This window comes from Microtus oregoni, unplaced genomic scaffold (genome assembly GCF_018167655.1).
Source record: "Microtus oregoni isolate MIOR12 unplaced genomic scaffold, Mior012 000029F_ref0000214, whole genome shotgun sequence".
Classification (NCBI taxonomy): Eukaryota; Metazoa; Chordata; class Mammalia; order Rodentia; family Cricetidae; genus Microtus; species Microtus oregoni.
Genome location: NW_024543088.1, coordinates 7,712,133 through 7,736,615, shown reverse-complemented (window position 1 = coordinate 7,736,615; position 24,483 = coordinate 7,712,133). Strand labels below are relative to the sequence as shown.

At 38.4% G+C, this 24,483-nt stretch overlaps 1 pseudogene; it reads right to left on the bottom strand.

The window, feature by feature from the left end:
* The window catches only part of LOC121464657, a 210,245-nt pseudogene that overhangs the window by 58,277 nt on the left and 127,485 nt on the right, over positions 1-24,483 (bottom strand).

Genomic DNA, 24,483 nt, shown 5'->3' with positions numbered 1-24,483 from the left:
CCACTAGGATGACCCCATCTAAGACCCTCACCAATAGTGGAGATCGTGTCAGAATTGTTCTTGCCCTCTAATCTGATTGATGACTATCACAAATGTCACCATAGAACCTTTGTCGAGTAACTGATGGAGGGAGAGGCACAGATCCGCTGTGGAGCTCTGGGCTGATCTTCCAAAGTCCAGTTGAAGAGTGAGAAGAGTGAGAATAGGAGCAAAGAGTTCAAGACCATGATGGGCATACCTGCTGAAACAGCTTGCCTGAGCTGAAAGCAGCTCACCAAATTCGGTTGAATAGGAAAGGAACCAGCAGAGGACTTAGTTAGGACTTCTGAATGTGGGTGACATTTGTATCTCTGGGGCTGACTGGGGGGCCACTGGCAGGTGGCCAGGATTTATTCTTACTGCTTCTAATGACTTTTTGAACACTTTCTCTTAGGACGGATACCTTGCTCATCCTAGATGTAGTATGACAGCCTTGGTCCTTTCTCAAAGCAATATACCTTACCCTCTGTGAGGAGTTGATGAGGTGGAGAACAGGGGGTAACGTGGAAGGAATAGGAAGAGGGGAGGGAGGAACAACTGGGATTGGTACATGAAATGATAAAAGATAGTTTATAATAAAAATTTAAAAATAGGAGGAAGCTAGTGTGTAAGACCCAAAGACGATGTAGAATACCAATACCCCCACACCCTTCCACACCTCACCTGGATTGAAGGACATATGGACTAGCAGAAATAGATGCAGTATACACAGGGTATGTAGTTATGCAACTGATTCAGTACTAGAAATGAAATAAGAATTGGACTCATGCACAGATCCCTAACCCAGAATCTATCTCTGAATCATAACCATTTGCAAATGAAAATTTAGTTTTTCAAGGAATTGTCACTAGGATAAGAACTACTACCAAACGTCTGCTGCAAGCCAAACCTCAAAAACTTCAACAGCAAGCTTAGCAGTGGTGGTGCACACCTTTAATCCCAGCACTAAGGAAGCAGAGGCAGGTGGATCTCTGTGAGTTTGAGGCCAGCCTGGTCTACAAGAGCTAGTTCCAGGACAGGCTCCAAAGCTACAGAGAAACCCTGTCTTGAAAAAATACCACCCCCACCCCGGAATTTAACAGCATCTTGGAGATTCCTTGTCTCATAATGTCATGTCAAAACTTTACATCCTCTCTTTCTTTTATATCTTATTTATACATTTTCCAGTTTGAGTGTTTTGGGGGATTCTGTTTATTTTGCCTTTTCTTGGGCTATTTGTCTTCTAATTGTTTTTTTCTATTATTCTGTGGTAGTTTGGTTTTATCTTACTACATCATAGTATATATTTTTATTATTATTATCACTTAGAAATCAGTTTTTTTTTCTGGTGAGAGAAAGAAAGGGATTGGATCTGGATGGGAAAATGATGGGGAAAAATTGGTCATAGTAGAGTTGAAACAAATACAACTAGGAAATTATTTAAGGAAACCTGTTTTCAGTAGAAGGATAAGTTTAAAAAACATATAAATAGACCGCTATTTTTTAAATATTCATATGAAAACTATTGTGTTCATTGGGAAAATGTGTGGAGATCCCATGCTAGGTAGTTTCCAACCCAAAAAATCAAATATAAATAATTAGAGAGAAGTTCATTTTCTACAAAAGATATGATAGTTTATGTTCATCACTTGGCAATGCTTCAAAATAATTTATTACTGATAATATGAATTCAACATATCCTGACTACAGAATCAAACACTGTATATGAATCCAGGAACAAAGCAACCATACTAATGATCTCTGAAGTGGTAGAGAGTGTTACAGAGAACCTAATACAGGTGAATGAAGTCAACATCAATACATTAAGGAAAACTGATGACAGCTTTTCACAAAAGAGTCACGTCATTATTGCTGGGATAGTGATTGCCCAAGGAATAAAGCATGGAAACTCTAGTGTGAATACAACAGCATCAATTTTATGCCATGCATAAGCTACATATATCTGCCACATTCCAGATTCTCAAGTGAATTCCATATATATGTAGTTTTGTTTTCCACAAGACTATGCCATTCCTAAGTCTACTTTCTCATAACTGAAAAAGTTATGCTAGGCTACACATTTCATGTGAACGAGCATGCATTTTTCATAAACCAGTAAACCAAGAGAGCCCCGTGCAGAAATCAATCCATATATTTGCGTTTTCTATTATTATATGAGGATGTGAGTTGGTCTCTGGAGGAATTGAGCATCAGGAAACTGCAATATTTCTCTATCACAATGGAATCCCCAATGATAAGCATCATGAGTTCATTGAGGATCTATGTCTTCAAAAAACAAACAGACAAGAACAAAACAAAACAGTGGGAATTTGATCCCGTTTAAATAGTATATATTTAAAGACTCAATTATAACTGTCATAATTTAGCACAGACTCGCAAATGTCAATAGAAATAAATTCCTTAGGGAAGACTATGAGAAGCAGAGAAAATGTGCAACATAAATATATCAACTTTGTCGAAGAAATTGAGCATAGCTGCTGTGCAGAGACATACTTACTGTAGAACCATCCATCTCTTCTGAGCTTCTGTTCCTGGATTCTCTCTAGAAGATTTGCTTTTTAAAAAGTATCACTAAATACCATTCACCTGTTACACGCACACTCACCCTCTGCAGAGCCTCAGAAATCAGGAAGAAGTTACTCCTGGCTTGGTTAAACAGATACTCATGAAAACAAGAGAGATTTAAATGCTGAGTTTTTCCCTTGCTGAGTTCAAGAGGTCTGCTCAACAGTGAGGTCTTTGGCTGCACTGGCTTGTTGTACTCAATCAAAGCAAAGCAGCAGTGGGAAAAGGAAAGCTGAACTCAAAATCTTATGGAGATCAAAATCTTATGAAGCTTATCACACTTCTACCTTGGTTTTACTGGGAAGATTCACAAAGATGCTGGGGCTGCTAATTAGATTGACAAATAGAAGCTGTGGAATGAAGCACAAGTGAAAGCAATTTTATTTCCACATGCAGTTGTTTGTGACTTTGAAATTTTAAGAGAACTGCAAGTATTTTCAGATTTTTTAAAGGAAGCTGTAGAGTTCAAAATGCTTCAACACTAGACATTGTTCATTAAGCATGTAGAATATTACCACAGGATGTTATGATAGATTCTTATGGACTCGTATATTCTGATATGAAAAGCAAATACTGAGATTTTTATAATGCCCATGAGGACCTACTGTTAGGAGCCCTCTTTTTCCTTAAACATGAGTAACAAACCGCTATATGTGAAGGATGTGGGGATAGGTAAAGAAGGACGCCTAGTAAGTAAGAATGGAAACTTTGAAGTTCGGGTTTCACACTCCTTACTCATTTCACTGTCACAAAGAGACAGTAGACTCCATTAGAACCTGATGTAGCACAGAGAGACCGTGCACACGCACAACACAACCACAGAATACGGTTTGAAAAACAATTCTGTTCCTTGTGACTTATTCTTGTTGTCCTTTGTACAGAGAGTTTTTATTTGTTTGTCTCTCCTCTCTGACAATTTAAAAATGCTTTACACTGATGCTGAACTATTTTGCTAAACACATTTGGTCTTTCTGACAAATTGACAGTTTCTACTGTTTGAAAAATTTAGTTATGTCTCCCAGTGTAATAAGTGTAATGGATTTATTTATCAATTTTTTCCCAAAAGCTTTACTATCAGCTGCTTCTTCTCTTACTCAGAAGCAGCTGAATGTTTATAAACATGTGTTTCTAGATGTTTGACACAGTAAATATCTCTCTTCACTGTTTGTGATCTCAAGCCAATCTAATGTGTACTATTAAAAGGAATGAATGACATTCACCCTTGAGAGTTTATTCATGAGAAAATATTTTGTAAGCATGCTAAAAAATTAATAAATTGTTAAATTAAATTTATTAAAGTACTGTAAAAATCCTACACAATACTTAAAACCATTTCCTTCAATATTGTGTGTTTTCAAGATAGTTATTTGAGATATAATAATCATGGATTTGTGGAAGAAAATCATTGTTTAATAAACACTCCTAGGGAATAATATTATAAGTTCTCTCAGGAAACACATAGGCCAAATCTTAAAGTTGAGAATTGTTTTTACATGTTAAATAAATCTCATCTAATTCATGTTTTTGGATATATGACACACCATAACACAAGTTTATTCCAAACAACACCGACACAATTAAGTTCATGGACTCATAATTTTTAGTTCACTTTTGGAGAAGGTAAATTATTTTCAGTTTTTAAAGATAGCCGAGTGATTTGAGACAGACTGAACATAACTGAAGGTGTTTAACTGTTATATATTAAGAACACATTAGTTTCTTTGGTCTATGCCTTTTGACTCTTAAAGATATACTAAATTTGAAAACAAGCACACAAAGGAGAAGAACTACTGTGGGAAAACCCATCCAAATTAACACTCACCACTCCCGCCTGTAGTCAACACATTTGAAATGAGAAAAAAAGGAAAAATATAGGTGCTGAGGATTTCCATCCAGATGAGTGAGGGTGTACAGGGCCCCTTCACCTCCTGCTACAGGGGCTTCTTTGTTCCAAATGACCCTGCCCTCCCCCCAAGTTTGTGCTTTTGTCTTTGGGGGTCGTAAGACTACCAGGAGTCCCTGTTCCTCTAATGAGGAGATCCATCCAGACTGGCCCTTGGCCCAGGAACAGTTCCTACTCCTGCACTGAGGAGATCAACCCAGAGAGTCAGTAAAAGCAAAGGTTGGAACAAGACACCAAGACTCTCCTGGCTGCATTTGAAGGAAGAGATGAGCATGCACCAATGCAAGAATTCCTCCAACAACCTGAAAGGCAACATGACATCACCAGAATCCAGGGATCATGCAACAAGAAGAACTGAACACCCTACTCAAGAAGTAGAAGAAATCAACTTTATTATGAAAATAATAGAGGACCTTAAACAAGACGTGAAAAACTGTTTTAAAGAAATGGAAAAGAACTCCTTTCCTGGTTGTTCTGCCCTGCCCGGGATGGCAACCACTCACTATCCTGAGAGAGGTAACTCAGACCCAAAAAGAGGAATATGGTATGTACTCACTCATAAGCAGATTCTAGCCATAAACAATGGAGATTGAGCCTATAGTTCATGACCCTAGAGAAGCTAAATAAGAAGGTGAACCCAAAGAAAAACATATATTTATCCTCTGGGATATTGGAAGTTTTTTTTTTTAATCTTTAACTTTCTTTATTTCTTTTTTTGTCTTTTTTTTATTGAGAAAAGGAGAAAAAAACCAAGTTTCCACCTCCTCCCATTTCCCTCCCCATCCTCACACCCTTCTCCCCCTCCTCCCACACTTTTCCCCTCCCCCCAATCCTCTCCCCCTCCCTCTCCAGTCCAAAGAGCAGTCAGGGTTCCCTGCCCTGTGGTAATTCTTAGGTCCTCCCCCATCTGTCCATATCTAGGAAGGTGAACATCCAAACTGGCTAGGCTCCCACAAAGCCAGCACATTACGTAGGATCAAAACCCCGTGCCAATCCCAGCACTCGGGAGGAAGAGGCAGGTGGATCTCTGTGAGTTCGAGGCCAGCCTGGTCTACAGAGCTAGTTCCAGGACAAGAACCAAAAGCTACGGAGAAACCCTGTCTTGAAAAATCCAAAAACAAAACAAAACAAAACAAAACCCCGTGCCATTGTCCTTGGCTTCTCATCAGCCCTCATTGTTTGCCATGTTCAGAGAGTCCAGTTTTATCCCATGCTTTATCAGTCACAGTCCAGCTGGCCTTGGTGAGCTCCCAATAGATCAGCACCACTGTCTCAGTGGGTGGGTGCACCCCTCGTGGTCCCGACTTCTTTGCTCATGTTCTCCCTCCTTCTGCTCCTCATTGGGACCTTGGGAGCTCAGTCCAGTGCTCAAGTGTGGGTCTCTGTCTCTATCTCCATCCATCACCAGATGAAGGTTCTATGATGATATGCAAGATATTCGACAGTATTGCTATAGGATAGGGTCATTTCAGTTTCCCTATCTTCAGCTGCCCAAGGAACTAACTGGGGACCTCGGCTTGGGCACCTGGGAGCCACTCTAGGTTCAAGTCTCTAGCCAACCTTAAGGTGACTCCCTTAACTAAGAATTGTGCTTCCGTGATCCCCTATCCAGCCTTCCTTTATCCCAATCCTCCTTTTCCCCCAAGTTCCCCCCATCCTTCCCTTCTCCCTTTTCTCTCCCCATCTCCCCTTACCTCCATCCAGCCCCACCCCCAAGATCCCAATTTTCTCCCCGGCAATTTTGTCTATTTCCCATAGCCAAGAGGACAACTATATGTTTTTCCTTGAGTTCACCTTCTTACTTCGCTTCTTAAGGATCACCAATTGTAGACTCCGTGACCATTATTTATGGCTAGAAACCAATTACGAGTGAGTACATCCCATATTCATCTTTTTGGGTCTGGGTTACCTCACTCAGGATAGTGTTTTCTATTTCCATCCATTTGCATGCAAGATTTGAGAAGTTATTGTTTTTTACCGCAGCGTAGTACTCTAATGTGTATATATTCCACACTTTCTTCATCCATTCTTCCATTGAAAGGCTTCTAGGTTGTTTCCAGGTTCTGGCTATTACAAATAATACTGCTATGAACATAGTTGAACAAATGCTCTTGTCATATGATAGGGCATCTCTTGGGTATATTCCCAAGAGTGGTATTGCTGGGTCCAGGGGTAGGTTGATCCCGAATTTCCTGAGAAACCGAAACACCGATTTCCAAAGTGGTTGCACAAGATTGCATTCCCACCAGCAATGGTTGAGGGTACCCCTTCCTCCACAGCCTCTCCAGCAAAGGCTATCATTGGAGTTTTTGATTTTAGCCATTCTGACAGGTGTAAGATGATATCTCAAAGTTGTTTTGATTTGCATTTCTCTGATCGCTAAGGAGGTTGAGCATGACCTTAAGTGTCTTTTAGCCATTTGAACTTCTTCTGTTGAGAATTCTCTGTTCAGTTCAGTGCCCCATTTTTTAATTGGGTTAATTAGCATTTTAGAGTATAGTTTCCTGAGTTCTCTATATATATTGGAGGAGGGGGAGGGAAATGGGAGGCTGGGAGGAGGCGGAAACTTGTTTTTTTTTTTCCTTTTCACAATAAAAAAAAGAAAAAAAAGATTTCAAAAATGGAATATCATAAAAAAAAGTTAACCTTTCTTCATCAGCATTTTGACAATAAAAGACATATAGGAAATCATACTTTGTAGTCATAGGAGTCATAGCAAGTTGATATTATACACACGATGCCAAGAGAAGGAAGGAAAGGAAAGGAAAGAAGATGAGCCCTGTGATCACTCGGGTCTCTATAGAGATGGTGTTTCTGGTCCAGGGCACTGTAATTCAGAGTTTACATGGAGTGCAGAGTCCTCGCCAAAATGTCAAGATGGAGATCAACATTCCAGGAGGTCAACAGAGCCAGTGTGAGACGGGAAGGAAAAACACAGAGCCGGAAACTGTGTGTAAAATACCTAACAGTTTTTCTAGAAAAATATGCAAACAGTAAAGAGCAGAACTGGAGGAGTTGGGATCTAAAGGATGGGTGTGATGAAAACATATTCCCTGCATTGTGAAATTCTCAAAAACTTAATTAATATACATTTTTAAAAGAGATAAAATTCAGCCATTCTGACAGGTGTAAGATGATATCTAAAAAGTTGTTTTGATTTGCATTTCCCTGATCGGTAAGGAGGTTGAGCATGACCTTAAGTGTCTTTTGGCCATTTGAACTTCCTCTGCTGAGAATTCTCTGTTCAGTTCAGTGCCCCATTTTTTAATTGGGTTAATTAGCATTTTAAAGTCTAGTTTCTCGAGTTCTCTATATATTTTGGAGATCAGACCTTTGTCTGCTGCGGGGTTGGTGAAGATCTTCTCCCAGTCAGTAGGTTGCCTTTGTGTCTTGGTGACAGTGTCCTTTGCTTTACAGAAGCTTCTCAGTTTAAGTAGATCCCATTTATTCAATGTTGCCCTTAATGTCTGTGCTTCTGGGGTTATACATAGGAAGCGATCTCCTGTGCCCATCTGTTGTAGGGTATTTCCCACTTTCTCTTCTATCAGGTTCAGTGTGTTGGGGCTGATATTGAGGTCTTTAATCCATTTGGACTTGAGTTTTGTGCACGGTGAGAGATATGGGTCTATTTTCATTCTTCTACAGGTTGACATCCAGTTGTGCCAGCACCATTTGTTGAAGATGCTTTCTTTCTTCCATTGTATACTTTTAGCTCCTTTATCGAAAATGAGGTGTTCATAGGTTTGTGGGATAAAATCTGGGTCTTCTATACGATTCCATTGGTCGACTTCTCTGTTTTTATGCCAGTACCACACTGTTTTCATTACTGTAGCTCTGTAATAGAGTTTGAAGTCAGGGATGGTAATGCCTCCAGAAGATCCTTTATTGTATATTATTGTTTTGGCTATCCTGGGTTTTTTGTTTTTCCATATAAAGTTGATTATTGTCTTCTCCAGATCTGTGAAGAATTTTGATGGGATCTTGATGGGGATTGCATTGAATCTATAAATTGCCTTTGGTAGAATTGCCATTTTTACTATGTTGATCCTCCCAATCCAAGAGCAAGGGAGGTCCATCCATTTTTTGGTATCCTCTTCAATTTCTTTCTTAAATGCCTTAAAGTTCTTGTCAAATAAATCTTTCACTTCCTTGGTTAGATTTACCCCAAGATATTTTATGCTGTTTGTGGCTATTGTGAATGGTGAAGCTTCTCTGATTTCCCTCTCTGCTTCCATATCCTTTGTGTATAAGAGGGCGACTGATTTTTTGGAGTTGATCTTGTATCCTGCCACATTACTAAAGCTGTTTATGAGCTGTATAAATTCTTTGGTGGAGTTTTGGGGGTCGCTTATGTACACTATCATATCATCTGCAAATAACGAAAGTTTAACTTCTTCCTTTCCAATTCGAATCCCCTTGATCCCATTATGTTGTCTTATTGCTATTGCTAGAACTTCAAGCACTATATTGAAGAGGTATGGCGAGAGTGGACAGCCTTGCCGTGTTCCTGAGTTAAGTGGGATGGCTTTGAGTTTCTCTCCGTTTAATTTGATGTTAACTGTCGGCTTGCTGTATATAGCTTTTATTATATTTAGGTATGACCCTTGTATCCCTATTCTCTCCAAGACTTTTAACATAAATGGATGTTGAATTTTGTCAAATGCTTTTTCAGCATCTAATGAAATGATCATATGGTTTTTTTCTTTCAGTTTATTTATATGCTGGATTACATTGATAGATTTTCGTATGTTGAACCAGCCCTGCATCTGAGGAATGAAGCCTACTTGATCATAATGGATAATTTTTCGGATGTGTTCTTGGATTCGATTTGCCAGTATTTTGTTGAGGATTTTTGCGTCGATATTCATGAGTGAGATTGGCCTGTAGTTCTCTTTCCTGGTTGAGTCTTTGAGTGGTTTTGGTATCAGAGTAATTGTGGCTTCATAAAAGGAATTTGGTAATGACCCTTCTGTTTCTATATTGTGGAATACATTAAGGAGTATAGGTATTAGGTCTTCTTGGAAGTTCTGGTAGAATTCTGCATTGAAACCATCTGGTCCTGGGCTTTTTTTGGTAGGGAGGTTTTTGATAACAGCTTCTAATTCTTCGCGACTTACAGGTCTGTTTAGATTGTTCACCTGGTACTGGTTTAGTTTTGGTAGATGGTATTTGTCTAAAAAAGCGTCCATTTCTTTTACATTTTCCAGTTTTGTGGCATACAGGCTTTTGTAGTAAGATCTAATGACTCTCTGAATTTCCTCTGTGTCTGTGATTATGTCCCCCTTTTCATTTCTGATCTTATTAATTTGCAAATTCTCTCTCTGTCGTTTGATTAGTTTGGATAGGGGTTTATCAATCTTGTTGATTTTCTCCAGGAACCAGCTTTTTGTTTCATTGATTCTTTGGATTGTTTTCTGTGTTTCTATTTTGTTGATTTCAGCCCTCAATTTGATTATTTCCAGTCTTCTATTCCTCCTAGGTGAGTCTGCTTCTTTTTTTTTTCTAGAGCTTTCAAGTGGGCTGTTAAGTCTCCAATATGTGCTTTCTCTGTTTTCTTTAGGTGGGCACTTAGTGCTATGAACTTTCCTCTCAGGACTGCTTTCATAGTGTCCCATAAGTTCGAGTATGTTGTTTCTTTATTTTCATTGAATTCAAGGAAGACTTTAATTTCTTTCTTTATTTCTTCCTTAATCCAGGTATGGTTCAGTAGTTGACTGTTCAGTTTCCATGAGTTTGTAGGCTTTCTGGGGGTAGCATTGTTGTTGAATTCTAACTTTAATCCATGGTGATCTGATAAGACACAGGTGGTTACTAATATTTTTTGTAACTGTGTAAGTTAGCTTTGTTACCAAGTATGTGGTCAATTTTCGAGAAGGTTCCATGAGCTGCAGAGAAGAAGGTATATTCTTTCCTCTTTGGGTGGAATAATCTATAGATGTCTGTTAAGTCCATTTGCTTCATTACCTCCATTAATTCTCTAATTTCTCTGTTAGGTTTCTGTTTGATTGACCTGTCCATTGGTGAGAAAGGAGTGTTGAAGTCTCCTACTATTAGTGTGTGCGGTTTGATGGCTGCCTTGAGTTTTAGTAATGTTTCTTTTACGTACGTGGGTGCTTTTATATTAGGGGCATAGATATTCAGGATTGAGACTTCTTCCTGATGAATTGTTAAAGTTATGAGTATAAAATGTCCCTCTCCATCTCTTCTGATTGATTTAAGTTTGAAGTCAACTTTGTTAGAAATTAGTATGGCCACACCTGCTTGTTTCTTAGGTCCATTTGCTTGATAAGCCTTTTCCCAGTCCTTTACTCTGAGTAGGTGCCTGTCTTTGTGGTTGAGGTGTGTTTCTTGTAGACAGCAGAATGTTGGATCCTGTTTTCGTATCCAATCTCTTAGCCTGTGCCTTTTTATAGGTGAGTTGATCCCATTGATATTAAGTGATATTAATGACCAGTGGTTGTTAACTCCGGTCACTTTTTTAGTAGTAGGGTTTGTGTGTTTTCCTTCTTTGATTTGCGCTGGTGAAGAGTCTCTAGATGTCTGAGTTATTGTGGTCATTGTTGGACTCCTTGGTTAGTGATTTTCCTTCTATTATTTTCTGTAAGGCTGGATTTGTGGCTATGTATTGTTTAAATTTGTTTTTATCCTGGAAAATTTTGTTTTCTCCATTTATAGTGAATGAAAGTTTGGCTGGATATAGTAGTCTGGGCTTGCATCCGTGGTCTCTTAGTTTTTGGAGAACATCTATCCAGGACCTTCTGGCTTTCATGGTTTCCATAGAGAAGTCAGGTGTAAGTCTGATAGGTTTACCTTTATAAGTAACTTGGCCTTTTTCCTTTGCGGCTCTTAATATTCTTTCTTTATTCTGTATATTTTGTGTTTTGATTATTATATGGCGAGGGGATGTTTTCTTTTGATCCAGCCTATTTGGTGTTCTGTATGCTTCTTGAACCTTTATAGGTACATCTGTCTTCAGTTTGGGAAAGTTTTCTTCTATAATTTTATTAAGTATATTTTCTGTACCGTTGAGCTGCACTTCTTCTCCTTCTTCTACTCTAATTATTCTTAGGTTTGGTCTTTTTATTGTGTCCCATATTTCCTGAATGTTTTGTGATGAGAGTTTGTTGGACTTGCTGTTTTCTTTGATCAGAGTGTTTATTTTCTCTATGTTATCCTCAGAATCTGAGATTCTTTCTTCTATCTCTTGTATTCTGCTGGTTATACTTGATTCTGTAGTCTCTATTCGTTTACCTAGATTTTCCATGTCCAGCCGGCCCTCTGTTTGTGTTTTCTTCTTTGCCTCCATTTCAGTTTTCAAGTCATGAACTGTTTCCTTTATCTGCTTGATTGTTTTTCCTTGGTTTCCTAGGGTATCATTCACTGATTTACTCAATTCCTCGAACTTTCTATTATACTTCTCCTCCATTTCCATAAGGGCGTTTTTTATATGCTGTTTAAGGGTGTCAATCACTTTCATGAAGTCAGTTTTTTCTACTTCTTCTTGATTAAGGTGTTCATGTCCTCCTGTTGTGGGGTCACTGGCTTCTGGTGGTTTCGTGTTGTTTTTCAGATTGTTGGGAGAATTCCTGCATTGGCGTCTGCCCATCTCTTCCTCCCAATAGTCCCTTTTGGATCTTCTTTTACAGGATCAGGTCTTCTTGCCCACTGATGTACCTTCCCAGTGATGTCACTCCCCAGAGATGCTTCTCCACAATGATGTTTCACTCGGTGCCCAGATCGAATCTCCGCTCTGCTTGGTTAGTTCGCGAACAAAGGGTCCACTCTGCTCGCTGCGGGCAGGCTATGGGAACAAAGGAGCTACTGGCCACCCCTTTGTCCTCCCGGTTTGGTCCCAGCGTCCTAGCAGGCTGGGCAGGGAGGCACTATGCACCAAAGGAGGGAGAGAGGGAGGGAGACAGGGTGTGGGGATCTGGATGTAAGCTGAATGGGATAGAAATAGAGAGGCGGTTTGGGCAGTATAGCCCCTGTAGGATGGCCTGGAAGTGTGGGCGGGCTGAGGTATGTTCCCAGCTGCCGCAGCACTCACTCACCACAATGATGTTTCACTCGATGCCCAGATCGAAACTCCGCGCTGCCTGGTTAGCTCGCGAACCTGTTTCTCAGAAATTTGAGAATCAACCTAACTCAGGACCCAGCAATACCACTCTTGGGCATATACCCAAAAGATGCCCAAACATACTACAAGGACATTTGTTCAACTATGCTTATAGCAGAATTATTTGTAATAGCCAGATCCTGGAAACAATCTAGATGCCCCTCAACTGAAAAATGGATTAAGAAAATCGGCACACTTACAGATTAGAGTACCACTCAGTGGTAAAAAACAATGGCATTTTGAAATTTGCATGCAAATGAATGAAAGCAACCCAGACCCAGGTAGAGGAGCATGATATGTAGTCACCCATAAGTGGATACTAGCTGTAAAGGAAAGGATATGGAGCCTATAGTCCATGATCTTAGACAATCTAAGTATCAAGGTAAACCCTAAGAAATACATAGATCCACATGGAAAAGGGAAAAAGACAAGATTTCCTGTCAAAATTTGGAGCATGGTTGTGGGGGAGTAGGGAGGGCAGAAAAGGAAGTGGTAGAGAGGAATGGAGAAGGGGAGGGAGGAGGAGAACTTGAGGGAATGAGATAGTCAAGATGGAGGAAGAACAGAGATGAGAGCAAAGAAAAAGATATCTTTATTCAGAGAGCTGTTATACAGCTAGCAAGAAACCCGGCTCTAGAGAAATTCCCAGGCATCCACAAGGATGACCCCAGCTAAGACTTTAAACTATAGAGGGGATGGGGCCCAAACTAGTCTTGCCCTGTAGTCATATCAATGAATATCTTAAATATCACCATAGAACCTTCATCCAGCAACTGATGGATACAGACACCCACTTTGGAACACTGGACAGAGCTCCCAAAGTCCAGTTGAAGAGTGGGAGGAATGAGAATATGAGCAAAGAGGTCAAGACCATGATGGGGGCATCCACTGAAACAGTTTACATGAGCTAATGGGAGCTGAACAACGCCAACAGAACAGGGAAGGAACCAGCATAGCTCCAAACTTGTCTCTCTGAATGTGTTTGACAATTGCATGGCTGGGGCAAACTGCAGGGCAACTGGCAGTGGAACCAGGATGTGTCCCTACTGCTTCTATTGTCTTTTTTAGAACCTTGTCTCTTTGGATTGATAGCTTGATCAGCCTAGATATAGTAGGGAGGGCCTTGGACCTTCCCCAAAGCTATGTGCCTTACCCTCTCTCTACGAGTAGTGGATGGGAGGCGTGCTGGGATGGGTAAGGTGGAGAGAATGGGAGGAGAGGTGGGAATAGGAACTGAAATTGGTATGTAAAATGAAAAATGATTGTTTTCTTTTAAAATAAATAAGAGAAAGGAAAAGAAAATATAATTTAAAAAAAAAAAAACGGCTTTCTGACAATTTCCTGAAGCAGGTCAGAAGCACCACATGTCCCTCCATGGAGGAAAGAGCACCTTCATATCTGAATAATGATGAAGGCACACACAGAGGAGACACGAACAAAAAGCCCTCTATATTTGTATTCCCCTGCTTGACTCTTATTGGTTTTATTTTGTCCACTCTATAACGTTCCACTTTCTCTCAACTCTGGTAGAAAATCTCAGATCTTAGCAGCATTGAAGGTTTACCTTCCGCAGGAAGGCTCTGGAGTTGTGAAAGCTTGTGTTAGGTAAGTCTTCATACTTTTCTCTTTTAAGTTCTGTTATGTTGTGAAGTCCCCAACAGGGACCTCAGATGGTTGAAAGGAGAAAGTAATTTTTCCTCTGCATTCACTGTATTACTTCTAAACTTATTTGTCAGCCAAATGATCATGCTTTCTTGTAAGAAAAAGTGCTCTCCTCCTCAAAAACTTCTTCTATTAGAGACACCATAAAGCGGGTCATTCTCCCTTGTGAGGGTATCTTGGAGGTGTGTTAATTGGATGCAGTTGTCCCTATAAGCTTATATGGATCTTATATTATTAGGGGTGTGCCCTTGTTGGAGTAAGTGTGTCCTTGTTGGGAGATGTATATCATGGTGTGGGAGAACTTGGAGGTGTCGTATACTCAAGCCATGCCTAGTGTTTCAGAGCGTGATTTCTTCCCTGTGGGATCAAGATGTAGCTCCTTCTCCATCTGCAGATCCTTCTAAAGAACCATGTCTACCTGCATGCCTCCATGCTCTGCAATGATGATAATGGACTATAAACCTCTGAAACTGTAAGCCAAGCCCTATTAAAGGTTTTCCTTCATTAGAGTTGCTGTGGATATGGTGTCTCTTCACAGCAATAAAATCCCTAGTACAGAAGGTATCCAAAATAATTACAGAGTCCACAGAAACAATGATGAATTCTTCTTAAAATTAAGTAACTAATATCAGGCCACCTGTTCCATAGAGTGAGTTCCAGGATAGGCTTCAAAGCTACACAAAGAAACTTGTCTCAAAAAACAAAAATAAAATTAAGTAACTGAGTCACATATTTCCCACGTTTCAGTCAGGTGCTAGGGTACTTCACAGTCAAATATTTATTCACTGAAAGAAAGAATATGAAATGCCACTTAAGATGACCTTTCCCTGAAGATGAGGAAAACATTTGTGGAATTGTGCAATAAGAATTACAGGATTTATGTAATTCTTCCTAAGAAAAGAAAAAGAAGAAAATTAAAAGCACAGGTGAATCAACTTAGCCAGGCCCATTATCTGGGTTTGCAGAAAAAATGCTTCTAGTCCAATGTCAAAATCTCAATTTCACTGACAGTGACTTCCTCACTCTTTTCTTTTAAACGATAAAATTTTCCATCAGATTTTAATGCTATCGAGCTGTGACCTTTAACACAGACAATTTTACAATTCTGTGAGAATTTCATCCATGTGTACAGAGTACTTTGATCATATTTCCTTCCTTCCTCTTAAATGATTCCTGATCCACTCTCTTATTTCCAACATTCCTAACCCCAAGTCTTTAGTTTTGGTTTAAATAGCCTACCTAGGGCAACCCTGTATGACCATTAGATGGCACAACCTTGTTAGCCAATTATCTTTAGGAAATGGAGCCCAGGTGAGGTGTTGGTCTGGGACCAGAGGAAAAACGTGTGTAGTGCCCATTGCTCTCTCTTGTGCCATTCTGGCTGGACACTGCTATGGTTGGATTTCTCATTTCCTGTTTCGTGAGTTTCCCCCTTATAATAATTAAAAATAAAATTGTTGTATCCTTTAGTTAGCCTGATTATTTCAGCGTCCATATGCTCATGTGTAAGAGCCGTCACTAAGTTTGCTCAAACTACCTGGTATTCACACCCTAAATTAAACTGACCCTTTCTCCTCCAAAAGCCATCAACTGCCACCAGTTTCTCAGTAATGCGTGGGGGCCTGTGAGCGCCTTTCTCTTCCATGCTTGAGTGTTGACTGGCTTGACTTTGGAGTTCATGACTACAGTAGTCTTTTACTGTCTAGAGGGTACTGTTTCATTTCAGAGATAATCAAATTTGACATAAAATACAAATAAGTGTTAACAAGAAATCTGAAGAAACTGTGAATGTTTGTAATTTGACTGATTATATTCCTACATTCATGAGTTATAATTGAACTAATCAAGGCATTACTGTATCATGAATGTTGCTTTGTATACTTGAAAAGGTTTGAGATAATTTCTTATATCTACATAATTTCTAAAATGCAAAGCCCGAAGATGAATGTAACAAAAGTCCACTAGAAACTGAATGGGGCATACATTTGTACTCTTGATATTCCAGATAGCATGGTTGAATTCGGTGCTCGCAAGCTGGTCAGCCAGAAATCTGGGACACACACAATTTTGTGATGATCTGAGTTCCTCTATTACAGATTGTCAGAGAGATTTACATTAAATATGGTGATTATCCTTAATACTTGAACTGGCATTGTGTAGACCATTCATTTTGGATGGATACATTGCTCAGCTTACATATACGGAGGAGAACCTCGATCCTGCCTCAGACTGATGTGTCAGATTTTGTTGCCTTCACTTCAGAAGCCTTTTACTCTTAGAGCAGTGATTGGAGACTGGGGTAGAAGGAAGGAGGAGAGAGCAGGAAGAGGGGAGGGACTGCGATGTGGTATATGTGTGTGTGTGAAATGAGAAAAGATTGTTCTAAAAATAAATTTAATATAAAATAAAAAGAAAGTAGGTGATGAGCTAGTTGGAAGAAACAGATCTTGAGGGACATAGTGGAAAGTATATATATTGTCATTTACCACATCCTACCCATCTCTCCTCATGTGTGACCATGGATTATAACCTCTGAAATTGTTATAAAATAAATATTACCACCCTCTTAAAATATCATATACAGTGTGGGCTTGATTTCTCAAAGAAGGATCCCCATTGTACTATTTCTCTTATTCCCATGATGACATGTAATGACAATCATTCAAACATTAACAAACAGAGGCTTTCCTCACATATTGTCAGGGTTCCTCCTGTATTTAATTTTCCTTACTCTGACTTTTCTTGATTAATGTTCTGGAGTGAACCACCTCATCTGAACCTTTCAACTGCAGGTGCCTCTACATTTCATCTCATCAACTTACTGTATCTCCTCCTTCCTGATAGGATTATAAGCTAATAATTAATGGAGTGTCTTTGGGCTGATGAGTTCAGTGCTAGAAACCCCCTCTACGCAATGATATCCCCCAAACACAAGCAAGATCAGTTCAATACATTCTAGGAAAGTCTATAAGCTGGCATCAGATATTGGTAGGAACCACTATAAGTCTTAAATCCTTTGTTTCTTTCTTACTTTTCTCTAAAATATGTCCATAAAAGTTAAGGGTTGTGGATTTAGCTCAGTGGTAGAGTGCTTGTGTAGCAAGCCCAAGACCTTGGGTTTGGTCCTCAGTTCTGGAACAAAAATTGCCTACATTTTATTTTCAGACTATCTAGCATGTTACATATTTCTGGACCAGAATCGCTTGCTTCTACATTACAATAAGCTTTATCACCATGCTAGAATTCATTCCGTTTGTCAAACATTTCTGTGTTATCTGCTGTATCCAGGGTTCCTTTCTCCTTACTGGAGTTCTACACAAAACCTAGAGAATTTCTTTAGAGAGCTTTTGAGGCACCTAAAATGCCAGGGCTGCCTGAATGTCCAGTATTTCTTCCACCTAACCTCACATACCAGTCTTAATTAATAGTGAGACCACTGAGAAACCATTGGATTGGAACTAAATGTGAGGGCTATTTCCGGGATAAATGGCCCAGATTGAAGGAACTACAGATACTGGTAGAAAAATTCTGAGTTCTTCACCCATACCTAGTTCTCTGACCTATATGGGAAAAAGGAATCCATCCTTCCTCCAGTGGAAAAAATTAAATATAAAAACTGTATATACTCTATCTGTGTGTCTGTCTGTCCGTCTATCCATCTATCTATCTATCTATCTATCTATCTACCTCCTAACTATCTTCATCTATCTATCTATCTACCTCCTAACTATCTTCATCTATCTATCTATCTATCTATCTATCTATCTATCTATCTATCTATCTCCTAACTATCTTTATCTATCTATCTATCTATCTATCTATCTATCTATCTATCTATCTATCTATCTATCCATCTACTATCTCTATCCATCCATCCATCCAACTATCCATCTATCTATCTATCTATCTATCTATCTATCTATCTATCTATCCATCTATCTCCTAACTATCTTCATCCATCCATCCGTCCGTCCGTCCGTCCGTCCATCCATCCATCCATCCATCCATCCGTCCGTCTGGGTTTCATTCTCCATATTTTCCCACCCCAAATGTTGGTAAGCCATATCTTCTCCAATACTTGCTTAAATGTAACATTATTTAAATCTCTGACTCTGTGACACCAAAAAGTATTGTGGAAAGGGTCTTGGATAAAAAAAAAAATGTAAGTCATTCTTTAAAAAAAAAGAGAAACATCTAACAACTTTACAAACACATTATCTTAGTCTGTTTCTTTATATGAAAAATGTAATAAAAATAATGAATTCAATGAATTGGTATATCAGTTTTTGTTGCTTCTATCTTTCCAAGTTCATAAAAACTTTTTCTCACTAAGTAAATTTTGTCAAGAGTAAAATCTGTAGAGTTTTCTAAATGGAAATGGAAAGATGTGAACAAAGCCAGAAAACAGACTTATAAATCAGCAGGTTTATGGAAGATAAAGAATCAAGATCATATGTGAAACTGCAGAATCCATTAAAATTCTTAGGAGAAAATTCAGTACACTAGCATATAATGAGAATAAAATTCTCTGTTTGGAATAAAGGTGATAGAAGTTGACAGGTGCAACCTTTTATACAGAGAAAAGAAAAATCCATGCTAGCTCTTGCTTTTGAACCTTATAATGGCCTGCAAAGAGACTATCTTAGTTGGGAAGTATTCTGTCTCTCCACTGCTGAAGTACAAAAGACTTTCAAAAAAAATCAATGAAACATTCTGGTAAAACTTGACACATGAGCTTGGAGGCTATGTGAACAGATGGTATTAACCTGTTATGGAAGTGGGAATGAAGGTCACACACCTACTTAAACCTCATTTACAAAAAGGTACATAATCTAATGCAACATTCATGAATCATTTCTGATGGACTGGCTCAAAGGAAGCACCGGAATGTTTGGCTATCTCATGCAGAGTTCTCACAAATATCATGGACTGGAAGCTGAGGAATGATAGGTTTTCCTGAAAAACTATGGATGAGAGAAGCAGTGTTTATGGCTGAGTCACTGAGCATGATGGAGCTGTGCTTACAGAGGAGGTGAACAATAAAGTTTGCTTCACCAGGGACTTCAGGACTGGTGTGAAGCTTTAGTGTCTTTGCAGAACTCCATGGTAGACGGTGATCTTGTGTTACTAACATTTTAAGGAAAGGATGAAGTATTGTGTAACAATTTTCCCTTTTTGACATAAACAGTTTCTGTTATTTTTGACATTATAATTGCATTTTCCTCTTCCCTTTCATCCTTGCAAACCCTCACAACACTCTCCCCTGCTCTGTTTCTCATTTATGACCTCTCTTTTCATTCATTGCGGTTACAAGCATATAAATATATACATGCAGCTGTACAGTCCTAAATGTAAACCAATCATTCTTTATAGCTATAATGGATGCTTTCCAGACTCACTGCTTGATATGGAATTTACAACAGATGTGTTCTTCCCTAAGTAGGAGTATTTCCTTAAGTCTCACAAAATTCTATGGAACGAGGAAGGACGTCCATAAGACTCAGCATATAAACTGGGAAGGCTGGAGCAAAAAGATTAATAAGGATCTTCTGCTATCAAACTTACATTTGTGGTAAGTAAGGAGAACAAAAGAAATGAGAACCTCTGTCTCAGTCAGGTGCAAACAAGTCATGCAGACATGTTCATGGTTCTAGTTTGGCTGAGTCTCCCATTCTGATGGGAGCCTTTGTGGTACTACAGATTTGAGTTATTCATATTGCTGTAAGCAATTCTGTACCTATATTCCTGTATTAATCTCAATAAACTCATTAATTTGAAGGAATATGAATGATACAGTCTTCCCCGGGAGAAAGATAAAGAAAGGGGGGAAATGGGAGACTGATAAATAATACAATGGCCATCTTTGAGCTTTCTTTTATTTTCTGTACTGAGACAAAGGCTTAGGAAGCTTTTTCTTTCACCAGCAGGCTGTCTCCTCCAGCTGTCCAGTTGAAGACAGATACTCACAGTCAGTTCTGAACATGGTCACCTGAAGCTGCAGGTGATCACAATTCTTGTGAGTGAGCAGTGGTTAGGTCATGTTCAAAGACAGCATGTCACAGCAGTCCTCCTCACCCTCAGGAACGACATTCAGGACCCATTTCCATGACATCCCCTGTGTCTAGGGGGAATGGTTGGTCTACAGGTCCTGTTTAGGAATGAGCATTCAGGGGCATTCCAACATTTTGAAATTATGAGGCTGCGCATTTGCTGCTGTGCACTCCATAAAGAAGGACCTCTGACCAAGCCTGACAGCTGAAAACCTCTATCCATAGAAATGGAAATATTAACAAATCATTACTTTTGTCACACAAAGTAGCAATAGTAGCATCATCTTAAAGGAATATATGAATCATCCAGCCATGGTCTTTTGACTATGGACACAGGACCAGGTACTAATTCCTACCTAGAGTTCAGGCCTCACCAGATCAGCAGGAAGTGAAATACACAATAACTCTCACGTCACCGTTGCACCAGTGACTTTCTCATATTCTGTATGCCCCACGTAAATGATATTTTCTTATGTTGAAATAAAAAGTTTTAATTTCATAAGCTCCTATTTGTTGATTTTTGGTCTCATGTACTATTGGACAAGTGTCCTATTCAGAAACCCCTTACCTGTGCTTAAAAGTTGGAGGATTTTCTCTACTGTGTCCTTTGGAATTTGTAGTGTATCAGGTCTCATTTTGACATCCATGACAGTTTGTGTATGGTGGGTGATAAAGAGCAGAGTTTTATTGACTGCACACTGAACAATTTTTCATGATCAGCATATATGAGAAAGTATCTCAAATGACAACATACATATGAAATACAAATATGTGTGAAAAGTTACCCTACTTACTCACAAGTATATCTTGCTTACCAAGTGGACCATGTTGAGGTACCCAGGCGTGGAGTAATACAAGGTCAAGCTCTGAACACTCAAGGTAAGTCATGGCAACCAATTGCATTACAATACATTTTCAACAGAATTTATAAGCTGGCTCAAGTACTGTAGATTTTGTGGTCATTTTCTTGTGTCCCAGACTCATTGCTTACAAAGTGAAATAATATTTGGTGTGTTCCATAATTCCTGCTTTGATGCCTTTTAGTGATTACATTTTTTCCAACTCTAAATTTTTCTAAATGTGGCAAAGGAAGTGGGAAAACATACGCTATGGTCATTGTAAAGTAAGTCATCCCAGGTACTGTAGATGCTATAATGATAGATATGACTGAAAAATTATCATAGACATACCAGCTGAATCACTTATAAATATGCATACTAGCTGAATCACTCATAAATATGCATACTTATCATAGTGAGTTCACTATGCTGAATCACATATATGTGTGTATGAATTGTGCGTAATTGTTATCATTGCACTTCATTTAATAGATGATTCAGGGAATGAGCTTAGATAACCACCAATATATCTAAATGTATGAATAAAGAAAATATAATATGCATAAATAATTCAAGATAATCAATCAATGATAAAATTGTAGAAAAAATTACATAAGTCTCAAGTAATTTGTTGCAACTATGTATCATTAAGTCAAAGAAATAGACAACTCTCCAAAATGCAAATAGCACGTATCTTCTCTCATAAATGGAATCTAGAAAAAATATGAAAGGAGGATGAAAAAATTTATAGAACTGTGAGGGCAAATATTTTAGATGGAGGGAACATAACAAAAGAAACAAGGGGGTGTATACAAACACATTACTTATTTTATATAATTAAAATGTACCAAATAATAAGATTAATTTTGTACTTATGATATCCTACCTCCACTCTACTATAAACTACAATCTCTGTTCTCTTTCAAGTTTATGTCCTTTATTCATGCACTGCTATTTTTATACATAAATTTGTATATACATATGTTCCTAAATACAAGGAGACCAATCCATACGATGTTACAATTCTATACGGTTTCAGGCATGTCCATTGGTTCCTGGACAGTTTATGTGTTTCTCTCAAGAAAAGGTCACCCCTCCCACTCCCTGCTTTCCTAAATGACTAGAGTTCTTTGTTTGATGTATTTGCCTTGCAATTTTTCCTTGTCCAGTTTTGCATGCCCATTGATATCTTCCATCTACCTCACACTGATTTGAAGCACAATTATACAAAGTTTAAAGTAATCTATGTAGTATGTCATTCTCTGTCCTACCAGCTCATCCATAGAAATGTTCACACTTAACATACTCTACTATAAGAGAATAGACTATCAGAAAAAATGCAATAAAAATGGGACAAAATGTAACAGTTTTGTTGCAAAGTCAGAAATTAAAAGTCTTGAATTTTAAAACAAGCTAATATTTATTTAAGAATCACAAAAAATCACAGAAAAATAATGTTCATAAAGAGTATAATCTCATTACATAAGCAACCATATTCCAAGAAATTAAATGTGCATCAAAATCTGAACTAGTTTGAGATTGGCTGTTTTTGTCACACCTTATCTTAACTTACAGTGAAGAAATGTTATTGCTCAATTTACTCCTACTAGAAATATTTACCTATTCATAGTAATTAATTCTTGAATAGCATGTTTACAATGATATATAAATTCCGTTTACAACAAATGTTTGATGACAATAAAGTTCAAATTTGGATACAATGTTTCTAAATTCCTAAGAATTGCTCGGCTGTCTAAGTATTGGCTAAGATTTGAAAATGAATTGAAGGATGTGAGTCTGTGAAATAAACTGGCTAATGCATGAAGATCTGTACAATGAATTAATGTGAGGTTTACTAAGAAATTTCCTGAAATGTACCCATTAAATGCATTTTGTGATGCTTTCTAAGACTTGAATTCATGCGAAAGGACTTGTTACATTCTTTACATTTTAAGGCTTGCCATCAGTATGGAGTCTGTGATGAATGTGAAGAGTTACTCTTTGGGTAAAGGACTTTCCACATTCTTGACATCTGTAAGGTTTCTCACCAGTATGGAGTCTGTGATGAGTGTGAAGATTTGAGACCTGGGTAAAGGACTTGCCACATTCTTGACACCTGTAAGGTTTCTCACCAGTATGGATTCTGTGATGAATATGAAGATTTGAGAGCTGGGTAAAGGACTTGCCACAGTCTTGACATCTGTAAAGTTTCTCACCAGTATGGATTCTTTGATGAGATAGAAGAGTTGAAGCATGGGTAAAGGCCTTGCCACATTCTTGACATCTGTAAGGTTTCTCACCAGTATGGATTCTATGATGAATATGAAGATTTGAGAGCTGGGTAAAGAACTTGCCACATTCTTGACATCTATAAGGTTTCTCACAATTATGGATTCTGTGATGTCTGTGAAGAGCTGAGGCCCAGGTAAAGGACTTGCCACATTCTTGACATCTGTAAGGTTTCTCACCAGTATGGATTCTGTGATGCATATTAAGATTTGAGAGCAGGGTAAAGGACTTGCCACATTCTTGACATCTATAAGGTTTCTCACCAGTATGGATTCTGTGATGTCTGTGAAGAGCTGAGGCCCAGGTAAAGGTCTTGCCACATTCTTGACATCTGTAAGGTTCTTCACTAATATGACTTCTCTGGTGAGATTGAAGTTTTGTGTGACGGAAATATGACTTGCCACAATCTTTACATTTGCCTGCCTTCTCGTTGGAATTAATTTTCTTATGTATAGTGGGGCATGCATATCTATTGAAGTAGTTTCCACATTCTATATAATTGTTTTGTCTCTCTTCATTATGATTGTTTATATAATGCCTCCCTTGTTTCTGGTCATGCTGAAACAAAAAGAATTTGTGTTACAATAAAAATCATCCTTACAATTATCATGTATGTATTGACTCTTAGAAAAAACAGACTTCCTCTAAGAACTTATATAATGAGAATTGACATACTGTGATTTGATTTTTGGGAATTTGTCCCTTTAAGAAGAGGATTCTGGAAACTATTCTTCTAAGAGTTCCTAGGAAAGGGTTAATAACATCATAGAATGTGAAACGTTTCTCATGACTAAAAATTCTATGATATATTTTCAGTCTCATTTGATTTAGAAAAACTTCTCACGTTTATCTCACAAATAGCTTGTAACAAAATGTAATTTTTGTTGAGAAAACTCTAAAGAATGTTTAATAGAATACATGCCATTCAGTTTTTCGGTTTTTAAATATTCTTTGTAGAAAAAAATGCTTTAAAATTTATTTGTATTTTTTTTACTGAGGAAACTGCTTCTGAAATTGTAA